General features: G+C 39.1%; 1 protein-coding gene across 11 annotated transcripts in view; it reads left to right on the top strand.

Moving 5' to 3' along the window:
- Positions 1–21990, top strand: part of KDM4C (lysine demethylase 4C) — a 411074-nt gene that overhangs the window by 5383 nt on the left and 383701 nt on the right. Inside the window, exon 2 of one of the 11 annotated variants that reach the window (XM_086415157.1) lies at positions 8297–8343. The exons of 8 other annotated variants lie outside the window; for them this stretch is intronic. The gene's annotated coding sequence lies outside the window, so the exon portion shown is untranslated. Of the gene's footprint in view, positions 1–574; positions 920–1351; positions 2186–8296; positions 8344–21990 lie in introns of those variants that run through there. 2 more of the 11 variants (XM_086415160.1, XM_086415159.1) reach the window with 2 other exon arrangements.

Genomic DNA, 21990 nt, shown 5'->3' with positions numbered 1-21990 from the left:
CAAGAATACTGGAGTGGGTTGCATTTCCTACTCGAGTGGAACTTCCTGACCCAGGGATGGAACCCATGTCTCTTATGTCTTCTGCATCGGCAGGCAGATTGTTTACCACTGTGCCACCCGGGAGGCCCTTAAGTCCTTGTTGATTAGATAGTTGATGTATAATAGTGCATGTATGTTAATCCGAACCTCTTAGTTTCTGCGTCCCCGCCCCCGCTCCACTTTTCACCTTTATAAGTTTGTTTTCTAAGGCTATGAGTCTATTTCTGTGAGTCTTTAAAGTAAAATATATTCTAGATTCTTCTAGTTTGTATTATAAGTTACTGTGGGAAAATAAGGAGCAGAATAATGTATCCTCAAATCCCTTTTGTTGATGACTTTATTTTTGTATATTTCTGTCCAGTTTTAGTTGTTAATTTGGCATCTCTACTTGTTAACAACAGGCCAAACTGTGATCAGTGATCTTTTCTCTCAGCTCTGCTCCTCTGAGTTTTTCATCCTTCTCACCACATTTTAGCAGTTAACTTGGGAAACCTGAGAGTTATCCCAGACACCTCATGGCTTACTCCTTGCTTTTTTTTTTTTCCTCAGTCCTTGCTTTTGTACCATCACCAAACCTTGTCACTTCTGCTTAGATCTTCTAGGGTCTATCTGGTACCATTTCTGTATTCACTCCAGCTCCCTTGATATCTCTTCTCTACTCAGTAATCTTTTAAAATGCAAACTGTATCATTCTAATGACCCTCAGGACATTTAAAATTCCTGCATTATCTCTTCCTACTCCAAGCTCCTCCCTAAGCCTTATTTAGATGGTTCTGCCTTTCAACCCACTAGCTTTTCGTTTCCCCATTCTATACAGACCTTTGCTGGAAGTGCCATTTTCTTATTTTAAAGGTTTAATTAATTAAGCAGTTTGGCTCTGGTGAGTGTGTGTTGCTGCACGTGGGCTTCCTCTGGTTGCGGAGGGTGGGGGCTTCTGTTCGTTGTGGTTGTGTGGGCTTCTCGTTGGGGGGCTTCTCGTAGGCGCGCGGGTTTCAGTAGTCGCGGTGCAGTCTTAGTCGCCCTGCAGCATGGGGGAATCTTTCCAGACTGGGATTGAACTGATGTCTCTTGCATTGCAAGGCAGATTCTTATCTGCTGCACCACCAGGGAAGTCCCTGATTGTGCCATTTTCTGCCAGGCAGATTTTTCCTTCCCGCTTCCTTTCCGAGTACATCTTTCTGGTCTGCTTGAGTGCAGTTTCTTAGACAATCCTGACCAGTCACCCTACCTCTTCCTCAATCTAAATCAGCTTCCCTAATGACAAGCAATCTTAATTTACTTAACTTTTTCCTTCCATAACATTTAGCAGTATATAATTTTATATTTATGCAATTATTTGATAATTTGTTTCTAAACTGAAAGAATTCTACAAGGGCAGGGACCAGGTATTTTTATTTCACGTATATCACACCAGCGCTTTGTTGTTTCACAGGCATTATAGTACAGGTGCTCAGTAAACCTTTGTTATACAAATTAATGGTATTTACATACATGACAAAATTCAGGAAATTAAAATCAGGCACACGGTAGGAAATATGTTTTACGCATCCTGACCCCCTCCCCACGTGTAAAACTGAAACAGGAATTCCACAGAACAGTACTTTGCCGCCTGTACTGTACTCTGATATTTTCTGTTGTTCTGTTTCACATGTTATAAAAAGACTGATAGATACCATCTACTAGCTCAGGTAGGCCTGCTGACTGCAGTTTGAATAGCAGAAATTTAAGGCAATCCTAGGGAAATGCTTCATTTCCATTAGCCCCTCCCCACCTTTTAAACACAATTAAGTATTTTCTCCGTCTTGTCTGATGAAGTATAGCTTTAAATACGACCTCCCAACCCCCTCCGCACATTTAAAATTAGCTATTGCTGAAAGCTAGTTTTTCTTAGACGTTCTGGCCTCCCTCATTCTCAGAGGAGGGTTGCTTAAGGTCAGATTGAGAACAATCTACACCTGACTTATTTAGGTCTTCTCTTCTGAGTTTTTTCTGGGCCACTAATAGCCAGCACTCTTTCACCCTGCTTCCCTGAGCTCATTAGAGGTGTGTTTTAAGGCTGGCCGCTCATCAATTTTGTTTTCTGAATTTCTCACAAACCAACAAAAAAAGATTACAGAAACGAAAACACAGGGATCAAGGCAAACCAGTAAGTATTTGTGAACGTATGAATTAAGGAGCCTGGCTGGGCACCCGTGTCGCATTCAGCTTATCACTCCTGCTGATTCCTAGGGCTGTGATTCTCGTTTGCTCACTTTTCAAAACCGTGTGGAAAAGGCTTGGTGCTGTTTAGCCCCACCATGAAATGTTGATCTCCACTCTCTTTTGCCAACTACATATTGGAAATAACCTAAGTGCCAAGCACAGGGATATTTTAACTGAACTCTATGCTGTGACAGAACTTTTGGGGGATTTCATATTCCTGTTCTCATTTTCAGCGTTGCAGGTTCAGGAATCTGAACTTTTCCCAGTGATCCAGAGTATGTCAGGCATTGGAGGACTAAAGTCCTCAGTGTCACTCCCTTATCAAACTCACAAGAACCAGAACTCAAACCCAAGGCATACATGTTCTTTGTTCTTCAGGGCTCTTTCTGGAAAGTCTGGCCTGTGGGAAACACATTATTTGATGACAGGCAGGTCCTGAAGGTGGATGTTGCAAGGAGGCATCATCTGGATGGGGTATTTTCTACCTGCTGGGCTTCTCTTGACCCTTAGAAGTACTCACTTCTGAACATTCTTCCTGCAGATCCATTTTTCCTGTTGAAGGATGTTAAAGAAGAAAGCAAATTCCTTCACTTTGGCTCTCTTTTTATCTCCATCTTTTAACTCCTTTTTTCCACTAGACATTTAACTTCTAGTCCTGAGGACATCCCTTTGTTTCTCTGATTGGACGTCAGTCTCATTGCTTTGATTCTGTTTAGGGAGTCCATCAGGTACTCAGCAAGGTCACAAGCATCCCTTTGACTGGTACTGTTGAGGCTTATTTTTTTTCCCCTGCTGGTAGCATATCTCATTCATTTTGCTTTTATTTAATTTTCAAAAGGAAGCCTTATCTAAAATTTGGTCACTTTACTGAGAACTGTCAGCCTACAACATTCAGGCAGCTCTCATTTAGCAGGAAGAATCAGGCTCTGAGATAGGGAAATTCATTTTTCATGCCTTTTTGATAACTTTGTTTTTTTATTTAAAATTATTATTTATACTCATGTGTAAAGAAATATTTATTATTTTAATAATAATGCAATGCAAGATATACAACAGTGTATAAAATTAAGAAGGTATAAATGGGTAAAATGTACATATTCTCACCTTTGGCCATCAGATAGGCATTTTTTTTTTTTGGTTAACCATCGTTAAAACTGTTTCTTTTAGGGCTTTTTAGACATAGTCTATATATTCTTTATAAGATACTCTATACAACCATATATAGATATTCTATATATATAGATCGATCTATAGATATAAATATAGATAAGATATTCTATACAACATTATATTCTATACAACCTGGGAAGCCACGGCTCAGTAGATAAAGGATCTACCTGCAGTGCAGAAGACGAAGGAGATGCAGGTTCGATCCCTGGGTCAGGAAGATCCCCTGGAGGAGGGCTTGGCAACCCGCTACAGTATTCTTGCCTGGGAAATCCCATGGACAGAGGACCTGGTGGGTTACAGTCCATGGGGTTACAGAGAGTCAGACACAACTTAGCGACTAAATAATACAAGCATATATGCATATGTATATCTTTTAATACAAATGGTAGTATCTATACTTATTTTTCTTTTCATTTAACTGTGTACCCTGGATGTGACCATCCCCTCCCACCTGGTTTTATTAAGATATGATTGACATAGAGCACTGTATAAATTTAAGGTGTACAGCATAATGATTTGACTTAACATACATCATGAAACAATTACAACTGTAAGTTTAGTGAACATCCGTCATTTCATATTGATACAACATTAAAGAGATAGAAAAAGAATTTTCCCTGTGGTGTGACTCTTAGGATTTACTCTCTTATCAACTTTCTTATAGAATGTATATCAGTGTTAATTATCTTTATCATGTTGTATGTAATATCCCTAGTACTTATTTATCTTGTAACTGAAAACTTGTACCTTTTGACTATTTTCATCTAATTTCCCCTATCCATCCCCTTGGGAGAGATTTTAAAAACATGAATGTATATGTTATTGTTCAGTTGCCTGCTGCTGCTGCTAAGTCGCTTCAGTCGTGTCTGACTCCGTGCAACCCCATAGACAGCAGCCCACCAGGCTCCCCCGTCCCTGGGTTTCTCCAGGCACGAACACTGGAGTGGGTTGCCATTTCCTTCTCCAATGCATGAAAGTGAAGTTGCTCAGTTGTGTCCGACTCTTTGGGACCCCATAGACTGCAGCACACCAGGCCTCCCTGTTCCTCACCATCTCCTGAAGTTTGCCCAAGTTCATGTCCATTGCATTGGTGATTCCATCCAGCCATCTCATCCTCTGATGCCCTCTTGTCCTTCTGCCCTCAATCTTTCCCAGCATCAGGAACTTTTCCAGTGAGTTGGCTGTTGGCATCAGATGACCAAAATACTGGAGCTTCAGCTTCAGCATCAGTCCTTCCAGTGAGAGTATTCAGTGTTGATTTCCTTTAAGGTTTACTGGTTTGATCTCCTTGCTGTCCAAGGGACTCTTAGAAGTCTTCTCCAGCTCCACAGTTCGAAGACATCAATTCTTTGGTGTTCTGTCTTTATGGTCCAGCTCTCACAAACGTACGTGACCACTGGGAATACCACAGCCTTGACTATATGGACCTTTGTTGGCAGAGTAATGTTTCTGCGTTTCAACACACTGTCTGGGTTTGTCATGGCTTTCCTGCTAAGAAGCAATTGTCTTCTGATTTCATGGCTACAGTCACCATCTGTGATGATTTTAGAGCCCAAGAAGAAGAAATCTGTCACTACTTCCACCTTTTCTCCTTCTATGAATATGTATAGAGCTTCTTTTTCAAAATGATTATACAATATTGCATTGTATAATGATAATTGTATATATGATAATTTATTTAACCAGTGCAGTATTGAAAGTCATTTAGGTTCTTATACAATGATCTATTTATGTACCATTACCTCCGTTTAAAAAAAAAAAACTTATTTGTTTGACTGTGTTGGGTCTTAGTTACATCATGCAGGATCTTTCCTTGTGGTGCATGAACTCTAGATGTGGCTTGCAGGCTTAATTACCCTTTGGCATGTGGGATCTTAATTCCCGGAGCAGGGATTGAACTTGTGTCCCCTCCATTACAAGGCAGATTCTTAACCACTGGACCACCAGGGAAGTCCCACATCAATGTTTTAATTGTCATAGCTTTATAATATGTATATATATAAAAGAGTCAGATTTTACAGAACATTTTTAAAAATTAATTTTATTTCTTTATTTATGGCTGCACTGGTCTTTGTTGCTGCTCAGACTTTTCTCTAGTTTTGACAAGTGGGGCTGTTCTCTGACTGAGGTGCTCAGGGTTCTCATTGTGGTGGCTTCTCTTGTGTAAGAATTGATGCTTTTGAATTTTGTTGCTGGAGAAGGCTCTTGAGCGTCCCTTGGACTTCAAGGAGATCAGACCAGTTAGTCCTAAAGGAAATCAACCCTGAATATTCATTGGAAGAACTGATGCTGAAGCTGAATATCCAACACTTTGGCCACCTGATGTGAAGAGCTGACTCATTGGGAAAGACCCTGGTGCTGGGAAAGATGGAAGGCAAAAGGAGAAGAGGGCGGCAGAGGATGAGAGGGTTGGATAGCATCCCTAAGTCAATGGACATGAGTTTGAGCAAACTCTGGGAGATAGTGAAGGACAGGGAAGTCTGGCGTGTTGCAGCCCATGCAGTGGCAAAGAGTTGGACATGATTTAGCCATTAAACAACAAAATTACCCATTTTAGCTTGTGTCTTAAGGATTTTAAAGCTTGTCCCCCCCACCCCCTGCATTGCGATCAGGAACAGTTTAAGTAACATTGGGTTATGTTTCTTAAAAATTGAGCATAATTCTGTGAAAACATCTGGGCTTGGTGTTGCAGATTTATTCTTAATTTAGTGGGCTTTGTTTGTTTGTTTTTGTGGTAGCAGGAGAGCTGAGTAAAGACATCAGTTATGTTTCAGGTCTGAGTCTGGGGTAGACTAAATGTGCAATCATTGTACCTACTTGCTGTTGGGTTTTAGGATAGGGATTTTTATTTCTGAGCCTTAGTCTCACAATTTCACAGAAAACTTTAAAGAATGGAAATGAGATACTGTATGTAAAAAGCACAGTAAAGAACCAAAAAATGCAGGGCTTTTTTGATTTTTCCTTTTAAAGGTTCATTTTAATAAGACAGTTGTATTTTAAGAGTTGTCAGTGAGCATAGTTCTCGGTCTCATACTGTTGAGAAGCAGATAGACTGCCTCCCCTAAAAGACCAGGCAAATGGAGAAAGACTGGGTACATGGAGACATTTGTTTTGCTGTTAAACAACAAAAATTATGAGTCCAACAACCAAAGGTGGCCCAGCTGAAGTTCTTTTTTTGTGAACATTAATGAAGGTTTGGCCTTATTTATTTATTAAGCCATATTTTATAATCAGTAAGAAGCATTGGGTAGCAGATTATGATTTTTTTCTTTGTGCGTGTATCATGATTGTGTTTATTATAATTTAAAGATTTGTTATCTTGAAAATTAAACTCATCTAAGACACATGGGAAATATTTTTAGATGCATTTGCATGTCAAGGCAGCCCTGTACTGGTATCAAGATTAAGAGAATAAATGATTGATAAATATCTGGGCAAGGTACTGTGCCAAACCTGGCGTGTAGGATGACGATCTAGCAAATCCTTCTCCATAGCGGTTGATCTTTCAGATGGGAGTTGCTCCAAAATGTGCAGATTACCATAACTCTTTACAGTAGTGTTTCTTTCGCTCATTAACAAATGAAACAAGCAAGGACCATCAGGCTACTGTTTCTGATGTTTTCCAAACTGTTCTCCTCCCACCCCCAGTATAGCCGATATTGCGTGTGGCTTATGTGATTGTGAATCTTACGGACTATAATTTCAAAGTTTGCATATGAATATATTTTCAAAAGTTTGCATATAGATATGTTCTCACAAGAGTTTAAAATTTGACTTTCATTTTAATATTTGAAACTAAGAACGTAAGAGTAATTTACATGGCGTCCGATGAGTCCTTTTCATAGGCAGTCTCAGATGTAAAGATTACTTGGGCTTCACTGTAGAGTTGGCAGCAACATGTGTTTTACCCTGTGTGTCAACCAGGCTCTGGGATCTGGGCTGGGGCATTGTGGAGGGTGGTGAGGGGCTGGCTGACCTGCTGGCCTGCAGAGGGCGCCAAGAAGCCACAGCAGGTGTGTGGGTCCTGGGCACCTCTGGCCCTTCCTCTCAAGTGGCCCCTCCGCCCTAAGTTCCCCGAGGAAGACAATCCAAGCCTAGTCAGCTTTTAGTTAGAGCTCACAATCACATGAAATACAAGTTTTAGAAACTATTGAAATCTCTTAAACAGTTATGCTTGTCAATCCTTGTCACCCTGCTGCATAATAATAGAGATTTAGAAAGTACATCAAGTTTCTAAATTCTTCTTACTCATAGGAGAACAATCCTTTTTTCCCTTTTCAAGCAGAAATATTGGTTGGCATTGATCGCCTAATTTTGGGGGTTTGTCAGGACCCAAATTTTAGTGTAATTTTCCTAAAAATTGGAATTAACAGAGAATTAAGGTTTTTCCCTTAATTCATATGTGTTGAAAATTGCTCAGAATTTCTGTTTAGCCTTTTTCATGTCACAGATCTCTCATAATCAGATAGAAGGTCAAGTTTCTATGTTTTAAAAATGGTTTTTCTCCTTAGAAATTTTAAAGCACTTTCGTTCCATGTTTAAAGGTTTTATTGATATGCTGATAAGAGATTACTTTGGCTTCAAATTAAAAATAGGTTTGTAAGGAGAGTCCAACAGTAAAGAAAACATTGGTCACTTAAAATTAATATTTTCTAAATTCTTAAGATAAATTTAATGCTACAATGATACTTTCTTTGTCTTGTGATCAGTTTATCATGTACTTTCCTATTGAAAGCATTTAATTTTTTGCTTTCTTCTAAAAGAGTATTTAGTACCAAGTCTGCATTTATTGAATATATTTACTGATTTTTTTCCTTTTTTTTGTCTTCTCTGTACCTTTGACAAATTGAATCATAAAATCTGATGACACTTTCCTGCACTGCAGTATAAGAAACTGCTGGCTTTTATGAAACACTGCAAACTACTTCCTAGGTAAACAGATTTCTTACTTTGAATTACTGCTGTTTGTAAACTTTCTTTTCCCTTGTCATGATACATTTATGTCAAAATTTCTTACCAGATTAAAGGGTATTAATACGTGTATACCTCTCATAACTAGAAAATTCTTGAATGTTAGCTGCCTCTGCTGTTAACAGTGCAGTTTTCCGCTTCTGCTTGTCACATATTTGGGCATTGCTGAGAGGAATCTTAAGATGACTTTGTGGTCTGCTTCCATTAATTGTTCTATAGTGGATATGCTTCTTTCAGTAGTCACTGCTTGTGTTTTGCATTTTCGAGATTGCTCTCTTATTTTACCTATCTAACATAAAGCTTTTTCTTTCTTCCTTATTATCTCCAGGTCCTTGAAGTTAAATAATTTAAGCAGGCAAATTCTTTGACTAATCTTATTTAGCTATAGAAACAGTTGTCTCTTGAATGGATGGGGTCGCAAAGAGTCGGACACGACTGAGTGACTGAACTGAACTGAATCTTATTTAGCTATAGAAAGAGTTGTCTTTTGAATGAATAAATGAATGATTTAGGAGGGATAGTTGGAAAAGTCTGAAAATCTGTGTGCTTTAGAGGAAAATAATGAGATTACTTATCTTAAATGTCAAACTAAAGAATTGGAAATTAAAGTGGTTTGCCAATTTAATTTCTGATTCCAATCGAATTACTTTGATTTGGAAGCCATTTTTACTGAGAGAATGGTTTGTTAAGAATGTTGTCTTTGAAAGTTTCATTCATCTAGGTGGAAAGGTGGGACTCTTGTAGAGTTAAAAGCTTAGAAATCAGGAAAGTACATAAGAACTTCAACTTGAGTAAGCTACTCAATTTTTATTAATGTAAATGAGCAATCCTTTCCATCCCTCCTCTCTTTTCCCTCTCTCACATATAACACTGGGCTCATGAAGGATCATAGAGATCATTAGTTTATTGATCCCCAGATTTGAAAAATAAGCTGGGCTGACATACGCTTGTCACCTTTTAATTTTATGAAATAAAAATTATCAAAGAAAACTTACTATAAATTACTGTTCAGAAAAACACCAGCAAAGCAAAAAGAATGTTCTTCAAGAATAAAAAGTGTAACTTTATGAAAAATCAAAGCACTTTCATTCCTCAGAACTACTGCCCACTAGTGTTTAGGGACACTGAACTTGTTTAATTTCTAAAGTTTAAGGGTTACCAAGGCTAAACATTAACAGAGATGAAGTGCTTATACCTCTGGGTATAGATGGAAGCACAGCTCAGTCCAGTTGTGTGGCCACGATCTTGTCCAGTGGTTCTTAACTACTTTTTAGTCATGTGTGATGTATTTTGAGAGTGATGGGATCCTCATCTTGGAAGAAAAAATGGACAAAAACAGTGTTAGGACTGAAAAGAATACTACACTGTAGATGAGTCCATTAAAAACTTCTGCTAATACATTCGAGTGCACAGTTTTCCAGAAAAATATAAATGCTGAAATAAATTCAAGTTATACCATTTAAGAGTTTTTATTCTGTAGTTACATGTCTTACCACAAAGAAATATCAGGTTCAGATGGCTTTTCTAGCTAGTTCTACTAAGTATTTAAATAATACTTAATTTCAGCCCTCAGAAACTCATAGTTTCCCTCTTTCAGGAACACATCCTAACTCATTTTTTCAGGCTAACAGGTCTTCCTACCAGCACCTGGACAGGGACAGTTTGAATAAGGAAAATTACTAGCCTCACTTATGAAGATAGATAATATTAAATATATTTTAACATAAATAATTCCACAGTGTGCCATTCTGACAATACTTCATCATTAGATCAGGCGCATTCCAGAAATACAGGTTGGCTCAACATTAAAGTATTAATCTCAATCGTAAATAAAGGAGAAAACCCATCATAATAGATGTAGAAAAACTATTTGATAGAGTTCTTTTAAAAGCAAATGAGCCCCACCCAGATAAAATTAAAAAAAAAAAACGAGAGAAAGCGATAGAACAGAGCTTTTTTTTTTTTTTTTTATTAGCTGGCATATGTTTTATTATTGTTGTTACTATGAAGACTGTGCTAAGGCTCATAAAATAACATTTCAATTTTCAATTATTCTTAAAAAAAAATTCCTGCAGCAAAACATTGCCATCTCTACTGCAGATGAAAAAAGTGCTAACCCATTAACGGGTACCTATACATAGTAAACATTCTGAAGAGGAACGGTTAGAAGCATTCCCTTTATAATAAGACATTTCACTGCCACTCCTCTTTAGCACTAGGGTGTCTCAGGTCAGTAAGATGAGAAAGAGAAATAAAAGGAATAAGTATTGTGAAGGAAACAAGGAAAAAACTACTATTCTCAGATAGTTTTCACATGATCTATATAGAATCATAATCTATAGGCACATTTTCAGAAGTGAGATTATTGGCAAGGTAGTCATATGTGAAATCATTAAAAAGTTAATAACACAAACTGGGGCTGTGGTAACAATAACAACCTAGAGGGGTGGGATGGGGACGGAGGTTGGAGAGAGGTTCAAGAGGGAGGGGCCATTGTATATCTATGGCTGATTCATGGTGATATTTGGCAGAAACCAATACAGTACTGTAAAGCAATTCTCCTTCAATAAAAGTAAATAAATTAATGACCCCCCAAAAAAGTTAATGGCATTTTTATTTACCAGCAACAAAAGAAAAAATATACCAAAATGAGAAATGTATTTAAAACATGTTCAGGTGTTTAAATATAAAATGAAGTGACTGTACTCTTCAAAAATGACAATGTCATTGAAGACAAAGACATACTCTGGAAATATTCCAGATTTAGGGATACTAAAGAGACATGGCAGCTACACGCAATACCTAATCCTAGACTGAATTCCCTACTGGAGGGGGAAAAATGCTATAAGGGATGTTTTTGGGTCACTTGACAAAATTGGAACACAGAAATTAGACATAAGTATTATATCTTTGTTAAACTTATTGGAGTTGAGAACTGTTGTATCTGTGTGTAAGAGAAGACTTCGATTCTTAGGAAACGCACACTGAAGTTTTAAGGTGTAAAGGGTCATGATGTATGTAGATTACTTTCAATTAACTCAGAAAAAATGCATATATTTGTGAGTGTGTGGAGAGAAAGAGAACATAAATTTATAAAGCAAACAGGGTAAAATACTGATTTAATGAACCTGACTTAAGTGTATACAGGGCTTCCACATCCCCCACCCCTTCTTGTAAATTTGGAATTACCTCTAAAGCAGAAGTTAAAGAAATAGTGTTGAGAGAATAAGTATGAGAATAAATCCACTGAGCTTTGTGTTTTTCATTAATTCAAATTAAGTTTTCACATTGATAGGACTTTTTCCTAAGTCAGGGATGGAGGGCTTGGCACTATGGAAGGGACAAGGGAAAGGGTTGTTTAGCCGTAAGGAGGGACTTTGACAGGTTTTGACCTTGCTTGATTTTTATGTCTGTATTATAAAGGCACAGAGTGATTTTTTTTTTTTCCTCCCCAAAGTTATTGTTTTTATTTTAGTTAAGGATGTAAATCAGGAATAAAAATACAGCTATTATTTTATTTCTACTTAAAGCATAAATATACATTCATTTACTTGTCTTTTGTTGTAGGGTAAATCCTTTTCTTTGAGTAAAGGTTCAGTTCAGTTCAGTTCAGTCGCTCAGTCGTGTCCGACTCTTTGCGACCCCAGAATCACAGCACGTCAGGCCTCCTTGTCCATCACCAACCCCTGGAGTTCACTCAAATTCATGTCCATTGAGTCGGTGATGCCATCCAGCCATCTCATCCTCTGTCATCCCCTTTTCCTCTTGCCCCCAATCCCTCCCAGCATCAGGGTCTTTTCCAGTGAGTCCACTCTTCGCATAAGGTGGCCAAGGTAGAGTCCTGCATTTACTCATTTGCATAAACTGTACACTCCCAACACAGCTTGTACCACTTTCACTTTCTGGGTTTTTTTTTTTTTTTTAATAAGTGAAAGTTAAGACACTTGAAATAATATAAGTTACAATCTGTCTAGATTTTACAAATTCCTTTACCTTCTAACCTTTTACTGTTAACAGTTCTCACTTTTCTTTTGACATTCCTTTTTTTGTTTTTAAAAATTATCTTTATTGGCTCTTTCCAAAATATTCAACTTAAATTTTGTAGAAACAATATCATTTTTGTATATCTATTAAAATAATATTTAATCACATCACACAATGGCACAGTTTGCATAAACTGGGTTGGGAATAAGCACTGTTGATAGCTAAGTCTCTGGGGTCGCACAGAGTCGGACACGACTGAAGTGACTTAGCAACTTAGCAGCAGCAAGTATGCCTTTTAGTTGATATTTAGAATAGATATAGTCTACAAGTCTTGCCTGTGTTGTTGTGGGCAGCAGTGGTGTTTTTTGCAGACACTGCATAATATTTGGTGAATTGGTTAAGCCAAAGGCTATTGAGAGTTTCTACTGTGGAAGACCAGTAAGAGTGAGTAGCTGTAGTGGCTGGCTAGTTTGTTAAATGGCTCAGTAATTTTACTCAACAGTGCAAAATGAATTTTGAGTAATTTGAGTTAATTTCTTTTAAGATACAGAACTGATTATTACATAGGATTACTGGCAGAAGGCAAATAGGTATGCATAAAACTTTCATTTGATTTATATCTAATATTTTTATACCATGTTTCTTTCCCAGTTACCATTCTTAGGTTATATTTGATGATTTTATCAGTCATGATTCAATTACAGTGGACACGTTCTTGGTTAACTTAAGCAGAAAGAAATGTGATACTGGAGTTGTTAAAGGTTGGCGAACAGGTTATTGGCTGGAACCCCAGGGACTTAATCTTCTGGGATGTCTCATAAAACACCCTTGCTGGTGGGGTCATCTTAGGAACTGCCATTTTTGCCACAAACAGAAAACTGAAGAATCAGGGTACAGAATCACAGCACCTGAGGTCTGAGAGGCAGGAAGTTGCTGCTGCATCTGTTTGTCTCATGGAATCACCATTCAAGTCATGCCAGAGCTGTTAGATCCAGACTACCTGCGCTAAATCTGATCGAGAAAGAAGGATGCCTTGTGGGTTTCCATCTATTTCCCTTTGCTGCTCAGTTCTGAATTCAAGTGTCTTAATACTGAAAGAGTTTAAATCATATCTGGAGTGCCTATTGCAGTGCCTCTTGAAGATGGAGACTCTTCAGGCATTTCCCCTATGACATATTTTGCTTTGGTGATCAGGCCTGATTTCTTCCCTTTCTTTTATTCCCACCTCAAATCAGTCAATCTCTCTCTCTCTGCTTCCCCTGACCTTCCTCCCCTGCTCTCTGCTCATCTTCTTTCTGTCCTTCTCTGTTAATGCCAAGGGAGGACAGTCGCTGCCACAGCCCTCATGGCTTCCTCTGTTTCCCAGTTCTGAGTTCTGGGGAAGAGGTTGAGCTAGTTAGGGTCAGTTGTAGTCTGGAGGATTGGCTGCCTGGCTCACTCATAGGTGGGAGAAATTCTTGAGGGGAAAGGAGGAGGATGGTTTCCATGGGCTGGGGGTAGATAAGGGCTTTTTCCAAATGATCTAATTAAAAGGGGTTAGGTACAGACAGTTCTCATTGTTTGTGGTAGTTATTAAAAGTCACTGTGAATACTGAATTAGTGAATTCTGAACCGTTGCTCCTAGGGGAAATCTAAGATAGAATTCTGTGTCTCTAATCTCAGTGCTTGTCAACTGGTCAGTTTATCACCTTGTTTTGTGTGCGATTTGTTTAAAGACACCTTCTTTAATATATAAGTATTCATTCATTAACAATGAACTCATGCCAACAGTGTAACTGATGGCTGAATGAAGCTATGTAATACGTATTTTCATCATAAGGCACATCCTAACTTTCTTGGACTTAGAAAATTGTGCTTGGGGACTATTTTAAGTAGCTAGATCACCAGTAAGAAGCACAAAAATATAAAAAACACTGGCTATAAATAGGCTGCAAAAAGGATTGTTCACAATATGGGAGCTGAAACAAGAAGGCAAAGCATTGCCCCATTTGACCTCAGCTGAGAGAACATATTCACATATGGGTGATTCGCATATTTCACCACTTAGTTCATGTCTGTGAATGGCCATAGGAGTGCCACAATCATTGATTTGGAGGTTAAAATTTTAGCAAATAGGTGAATTTGCAAATGCAGAATGCAGGACGAATGAGGGTTGAGTATAGATTTGGAGTGGGAATCAGGAGAGCATTAAAAAAAATGTCATTGCTAGTTGGTGGGGAATGTTGGCAGAAAAGACTTCATAATGCAGTCTGCACTTGAGATAAACTTTGAAAGAGATTATAATCAGAAAGCCAACCAAGGAGAGGCCGAGGAAATAGCATAGTAGTTATGAATGCGATAATAGAATTTTAGATAAGGCTCAGATCACATCCTCAGCTCTTACTATGGGACTTTGGGCAAGCATTTTAATTTCCATCATTGGTGGAATAGAGATAGTTGTGATCACTCAATGGAGTTAACTTTGGGGTTGAAATAAGGAGAGTGCACATTAATACACGATGCAGATGTCTGCTCACAGGAAGTCCTCAGTCATGTCATACAGGAGACACTTTTCTGTATATAGTGCAGCAGAGGAGGGAAATGGCCTGGCACCTGTGGGACCTTTAGAATGAAGCAAAGGGTTCAAGTAGGCTAAATGGCTCTTTGAGGCTGTGGGAGAAGGCAGTAGCTGGATCATTGGAAGTAGTTTTCATGCTGAAATGGTTCTGAGCTATTAAAATGTTTAAAATAATGATGGCACGATCAGTTTCATTCTTAGCAAGTTTGTCCTGTATTTTTATAGTGTATAGAGGAGAACTGAGGGGTAAATCAGCAGAGACTCTTGGAGTAGTTTAGGAAAAAAGGGACCAAAATTTGACTTAGGATACTAACACAGGGAATGGAGATTAGAGAACTGACATGAAAGATCAGATAGTTTAAGAAGTCCAATAGACAACAGTTGGCATCCATATAGAAGTGGAGAATGAGGGAGGGATGGCTCCTTGGATTCTGATGTCATTGCAGTGGAGGGTAGGGCTTGTGTACCCTGATAAAGGTTGGATCCACCTGTTCTTGTACTAAAGGCTCTCCTGATGCTCTGTGTATCCCTTTTATTGCAGTACCCAGCCTGTGGTATTTTAACCACTTGTATTCCTTTTTACACATAAGCTCTTTGAAGATTATTAGCACTGGTCACTGTTGGTGACCAAAAACTATAGATGGATTGAATGAACGATGATGAAGACTATGGGATAGAGAAGCAAATTTTGGAGGAAAGATTCTTTTTTATCTCTGTTAAGTTTTAGATTCAGTTTTGTGTCCCTGTTGAGTGTGAGAATCATCTCTGAATGGCTATGCCCAGGAGCCACTTTGATTTACTGAGCTTGGATTCAGGGAAGAGAGGTTCTTGCTGTGTATTTCTGAGGCATTGGTATGGGCAGCTGAGGCCGTGTGCACGCGCTCATCCCTAGTGTCTGTCTGGTGGAGAGGGAAGACAACCACAGAAGGAACCTTGCAGTCTATCAGTTATGAGGAGTTTGGCTGAAGAAGAGCATAGAAAGGAGTTCCAGAAAGTGAAGTGACCATAAAAGAGTGAAAAGGGGTTGGTATATGTCGCACCATACCCAGAAGCTGTGGCAGGAGAGGACTTGTCCAGTTTTAAAGACTGCAGAGAGGCTGCTAAGAGGACTAAAAACAACATTCTGGAAGTGGCAATTGTAAAGTCACTGGTCACTCTTTCCAGAATGATTTCAATGTACTAGTGGATGAAGATGTCACATCGCAGTGGGACTGAAGGTTGAATAGATGAATCGGACAAAATGAGTGTAGGCTATTTTCTGCTGGGTTTAATTTGTGAGGGTTGGGGAAAGAATGCTGAAGGTTGTAGCTGAGATCTGTGTAGGAGGGGCCATGGTGTACAGGGAGCCTTTAAAAATTACATGGAAGAGATTTGAGCATGGTTGTGGGCAGTGGTGAAGAAGCTAATAGAAGAGATTGAATAGGTTGGTTTTTGCTTGGTTTTTGTTTTTCTGAAGCCAACATCTCTGCCTACTGTCGCCTGGCAGTATGGTATTGTATTTTGTAACTTTGAATCCCCATTTACAGTGCTATAGGGGAGCTAGTGTTTTCTCATTTAAATGATGGGGAAGCAGGCCTAGCTTTTAAGTAAATTTCTTGATGGAGGAGGTGTGTGCAAGGAATTAGAATCTGGCTGGTTTGACTCTAAGGTCTGGCCTTGCTTCTTGGTTGCCTTTTAAGTGAAGACAGTCACAATTTGAAAGAAGCATCCAAAATAATTTAGTTCAACTCCCATTGTTATGGTAATTTTTATAAGACGCCATTTTCTTTGGTTAAGATTTCCACTGTGATGTCTGTTTAGCTGAATTGTTAGAAGGCAGAGAAACTGTCCCTTGTTACAGTAAACTTTTGTTTAGTCTGGGTGCTTCCACCTAAGGATTTGGACATGGCCAAATTTGCAGCCATGAAATTAAAAGACACTTACTCCTTGGAAGGAAAGTTATGACCAACCTAGGTAGCATATTCAAAAACAGAGCCATTACTTTGCCAACAAAGATCCGTCTAGTCAAGGCTGTGGTTTTTCCAGTAGTCATGTATGGATGTGAGAATTGGGCTGTGAAGAAAGCTAAGCGCCGAAGAATTGATGCTTTTGAACTGTGGTGTTGGAGAAGACTCTTGAGAGTCCCTTGGACTGCAAGGAGATCCAACCAGTCCATTCTAAAGGAGATCAGTCCTGGGTGTTCTTTGGAAGGAATGATGCTAAAGCTGAAACTCCAGTACATTGGCCACCTCATTCGAAGAGTTGACTCATTGGAAAAGACTCTGATGCTGGGAGGCATTGAGGGCAGGAGGAAAAGGGAACGACAGAAGATGAGATGGCTGGATGGCATCACTGACTCGATGGCCGTGAGTTTGAGTGAACTCCGGGAGATGGTGATGGACAGGGAGGCCTGGCGTGATGCAATTCATGGGGTTGCAAAGAGTTGGACATGACTGAGCGACTGAACTGAACTGAAATTAATCAACATGGTTCTTGGTCATTGTATTCTTAGCGATGACTGGAAACTTTATCCCAAGGGAAAAGGATAATAGGATTTCTAACAATTAGGTTGTTACTATGTTGCACAAGCTATAACTGAATGGAAGTTTGCCTCCCCTCTCCCATCCATTTTCTAATAATTGCCTACTTAGTGGAATATGATTGGTGGGTGATGAAGGGACTCATACTCGGTCATCAGACACTGTATAAGTTGAAAGTTACAGGACAGTCAGAAAAAGTGCAAGTACTAAATATAAAAAAAGTGCTGTTTTCTAATTATGCCTTTTAAAAGAGGAATTTTCTAAGATATTTTCTGGTTTATAACAGAGCAGAATGTGTGCATTCTGTAAACATACAAAAGACCCTTTTTGTTCCAGTTGGGCTATTTCTCTTTTAATCCTATTTTTTCCCCCTTAATTCCATCATTCTATTGCTTTTCTATTGAATATCTGGTGACCAATATAGTTGATGCATACAGGTTTTTAAAAAAATTGTTAGGTTAATTAATGGTTTTTGTCGTGTTTTAATTTTTATTGGGGTTTAATTGATTTAAAGTGTTGTATTAGTTTCAGGTATACAGCAAAGTGAATCTGATATACACATACATATGTCCACTCTTTGTTAGATTCTTTTCCCATATAGGTCATTATAGAGTATTGAGCAGAGTTCCCTGTGGTATGCAATAGGTCCTTATTAGTTATCTGTTCATACATAGTAGTATAGTGTATATGTATCAATCTCAATCTTCCAATGTATCCCTACCCCTGTAACCATAACTTTGTTTCCTACATCTGTAACTATTTGGTTTAAACCAAAATAAGTTAATTTTAGCCTTTTTAAAGATTCCACATATAAGTGATATTATGTGATATTTGTCTTTCTCTGTCTTTTTACTTTACTCAGTGTGAGAATCTCTAGGTCCATTCCTCTGTTGATGGACATTTAGGTTGCTTCCATGTCCTGACTATCGTAAATAATAGTTGCATACAGTTTTTTTTCTTTTTAATTTTGTTAGGCTGCGCCGAATCTTGGTTGTGACTTGCAGGATCTTTAGTTGTGGCATGTGAACTCATAGTTGCAGCGTGTGGGATCTAGTTCCCTGACCAGGGATCAAGTCCGGGCCACCTGTGTTGGGAACATGGTGTCTTAGGCACTAGATCACCAGGGAAGTCCTTAGATGCATATAGTTTTAATTCATATCCGTCATGTCTTTTTAATGCTCTAACAGGCCCCTCTTCCCACCCCTGTCACCACCCCTCCTCCCACATTAATTAGCTTTTGGAATATAGACTATCCCACATTCAGTGTTTGACATATTGCTTTCTTACAGTAGTGTTTAGTTTGTTCCACTAGCCCCTGTATTTCCTGACCACTGGTAGTTAGATTTAATAGCTCAGTTTAGATTCAGATTTATTTTTAGGAAAGTATGATTAATAGGTAATGTTGTGTTTTCCATTGCTTCTGTCATGTATACTTAGTCCACCGATTGTTAGGTTGATTCCTTCATTATAAAGCTTCCTGTTGTCACCTCTTGGTTTTAACATCTGTTGGTGATGTTTCCTTAAATTCATTACTAGGAATTAAAAAAAAAAAGGTAAATGGTGATCATAGAATTCTGTTATTTTTTTCTACTTTTATTTATTGAAATTTTTCTATAAAGAACTTTCTACTATCAATTCTTTCCTTACCTTATGTAGGGGCAGAGAAAGTTTCCCTTCTTCCTATCTAGCTTCTTTGTTCTAATAATTAATTGACATAAGACAGATTAATGAGAGAAAAGCAATTTTGAAAAATAATAGATTTAATTTTGTAGGTACAGGAACCCCAAAGATAAGAGATCCAGGGGCAATTTGGGCAGTTGGGGCTTAAATGAAGCTTGAGCTAAGGGATGGAATCGGGGCCTCGGGCTTCAAAGGGGAGGAGGGTAAATCACCAGATGAGAAGAAGAGCAGATGTTTGATAAGCAGATGTTTGCCCAGTTGTACGGGTAGGTTTTTCAGATAAACTTTTCTCTCTGATAATAGCTCTCTTTCTGGTCCAGGCTCCCTAACTAAATTCTTCAGGTAGGTAAGGGAGAGGTAGAAGTTTTTCTTGAGTCTGCTGGGTCTTGATTGCCTTCAGCTCAAAATAATTCACATACCAAAGAGATACATTTTGAGGTCACAGATTCTCCTCCTCATCAAAAATATCATTTGTTCAGGAAAGAGAAGGACTTGATTCTTCCTTTTATTTTAAACCTTTGGAGTATTACGTTGAGTATTCCAATGGTGATTGATTCTTTTTTTAATAAAGGAATAGTATAGACTTACACATTTACAAGTATTTTATAGTTTGTTTATTTCACTGTAGATTCATGATTTCTTTATTTGGTTAATTATGTTATTGTTTCTCAGTCGCTAAGTGTGTCTGACTCCTTGCGACCCCATGGACTCCAGCATGCCAGGCTTCCCTGTCCTTCACTTTCCACTTTGTTCCGGAGTTGTTCAAATTCATGTCCATTGAGTCAGTGACGCTATCTAACCATCTCATCCTGTAATGGTTGCTTATGGTCCATTATTGTCGTTTATTTTGATGGCTCACTTGCCTCCAGATTTAGTCAGTGGAAGCCCCTTCAAGTTGACTTTTCTGTCCTTTTGCCATGTTCCCATCATTTTTTGAGTATTTCTACTTTCTAGCAAGGAAGATATTCCAAGCCTACCTTGTAGTTTTTTTCCCACTTGTCTTGGAATCAGACTTTTATCCAAGAAGCCCTGGTTCCTTTTAGTGGAGAATGGTAATATTTAGCATTAGTCAGCTAGGGCTGCTGTAACAAATGACCACAAACTTACGTGGCTCAAAATAAGATTTATTCACTCACAGTTCTGGAGGCTAGAGGGCCAAAATCAAGGTGTCAGAAGGGCCACACGTTCTTTAAAGGACCTGGGAAGAATCTTTCTCATTTCATATTGTGCTTGCTGGCATCTCTTGATTTGCAGTTGCATGACTCCATCTGTCTTCATCTTTACATGGTGTTCTTCCCTCTGGACCTGTCTCCTCCCCTTTTGTAAGGAGACACCAGTCATACTGGACTTGGGTCCCCCCTAATAGAATATGACCTTATCTTAACTTGATTATATGTATAAAAGACCCAGTTTCCAAATAAGGTCGCATTCACAGGTATTGGGGGTTAGTTTTCGACTTGTCTTTTGGGGGATACAGTTCATCTGATAACAGTGTCTGACCAAGGTTGTCTGCAAACAGAAGCTTACATGGCTCCCTGTGGGCTCGAGTTGGTGAACTGCCATGGTGGGACTGAAAGGCCAGACTTCCAGCTGCCTCAGGTGGTGCCTGTGCCCTGCCTTTCTCCAACCTGGCTCACAGGGGCCAGAGTAGAGCAGAGAGGTAGCACCTGCCCTGTCCAGGCCTTGGCTGCTCAATTTCTTTTTAAAGTCTCACTGTAGGAAAGGAGAAGGGAGGACTGGAAAGTATGGCCTCCAGGGTTTGGGCAGGTCCTCGTAAGGAACCAAGGGGAGGCTGGAATACAGGTCTCTTCAGACACTAATACAGCTGGTAGTTGTCTCTTGGTTCCTTTTCTTTCTAGCCTAAGGCGTTATCTGCTTAATTAGTGAGGACTGAGCAACTTTACTTTCACTTTTCACTTTCCTGCATTGGAGAAGGAAATGGCAACCCACTCCAGTGTTCTTGCCTGGAGAATCCCAGGGACGGGGGAGCCTGGTGGGCTGCCATCTATGGGGTCACACAGGGTCGGACACGACTGAAGCGACTTAGCAGCAGCTGTGTCTCCCAGGGGGTGGTGCTTTATAGTAGATCCTCAAGTGTTCTCTTCATTGTAGACCAGTTCTATGGCAGGCATTGTCTGAGAAACTAGTACTCGTGGTGAGAGCCATTGGTTTTTACGCTTTTCATAGTAATTGTTTCAACAACAGGACACAAGTCAGAAATAAAGGTGTATATTTCGAAAGCAATATGGGCTACAGATTGACATTTAGCAGGAAAACATCAGCCTTAGTTTCTTTTTTTATTACTAAATACAGATATGAGAATGAGGAGAGTGGATGTTAAGGTAAAATTTTTCAGGAAAGAGGCTTGGGCCAATTATGTAAGTATGAATTAGTGTTGCTGCTGCTGCTGCTAAGTCGCTTCAGTTGCGTCCGACTCTGTGCGACCCCATAGACGGCAGCCCACCAGGCTCCCCCGTCCCTGGGATTCTCCAGGCAAGAACACTGGAGTGGGTTGCCATTTCCTTCTCCAATGCATGAAAGTGAAAAGTGAAAGTGAAGTTGCTCAGTCGTGTCCGACTCGTAGCGACCCCATGGACTGCAGCCCACCAGGCTCCTCTGTCCGTGGGATTTTCTAGGCAAAAGTACTGGAGTGGGGTGCCATTGCCTTCTCCGATGAATTAGTGTTAGAGTTGTTTTTTACTTGATGAGAAAGATCTTTATTTCATTAAAAAAGTTCTTAGGGTACTTAGTATAGATATGATTATTTGGTTTGATTGGTCTTCAAAACATTGAAGGCCAGCTTTGTAGAAGCAAAATAACAAAGTTACCATCACAGATACTGTAGTCACTCACTTTGGGGACTCAGTC

This window comes from Bos grunniens, chromosome 8 (genome assembly GCF_055505025.1).
Source record: "Bos grunniens cultivar Pamir isolate PY7600 chromosome 8, Bosgru_T2T1.0, whole genome shotgun sequence".
Taxonomy (NCBI): domain Eukaryota; kingdom Metazoa; phylum Chordata; class Mammalia; order Artiodactyla; family Bovidae; genus Bos; species Bos grunniens.
The sequence above is the reverse complement of the archived record's forward strand: the minus strand, read 5'-3'. Positions and strand labels throughout refer to the sequence as shown.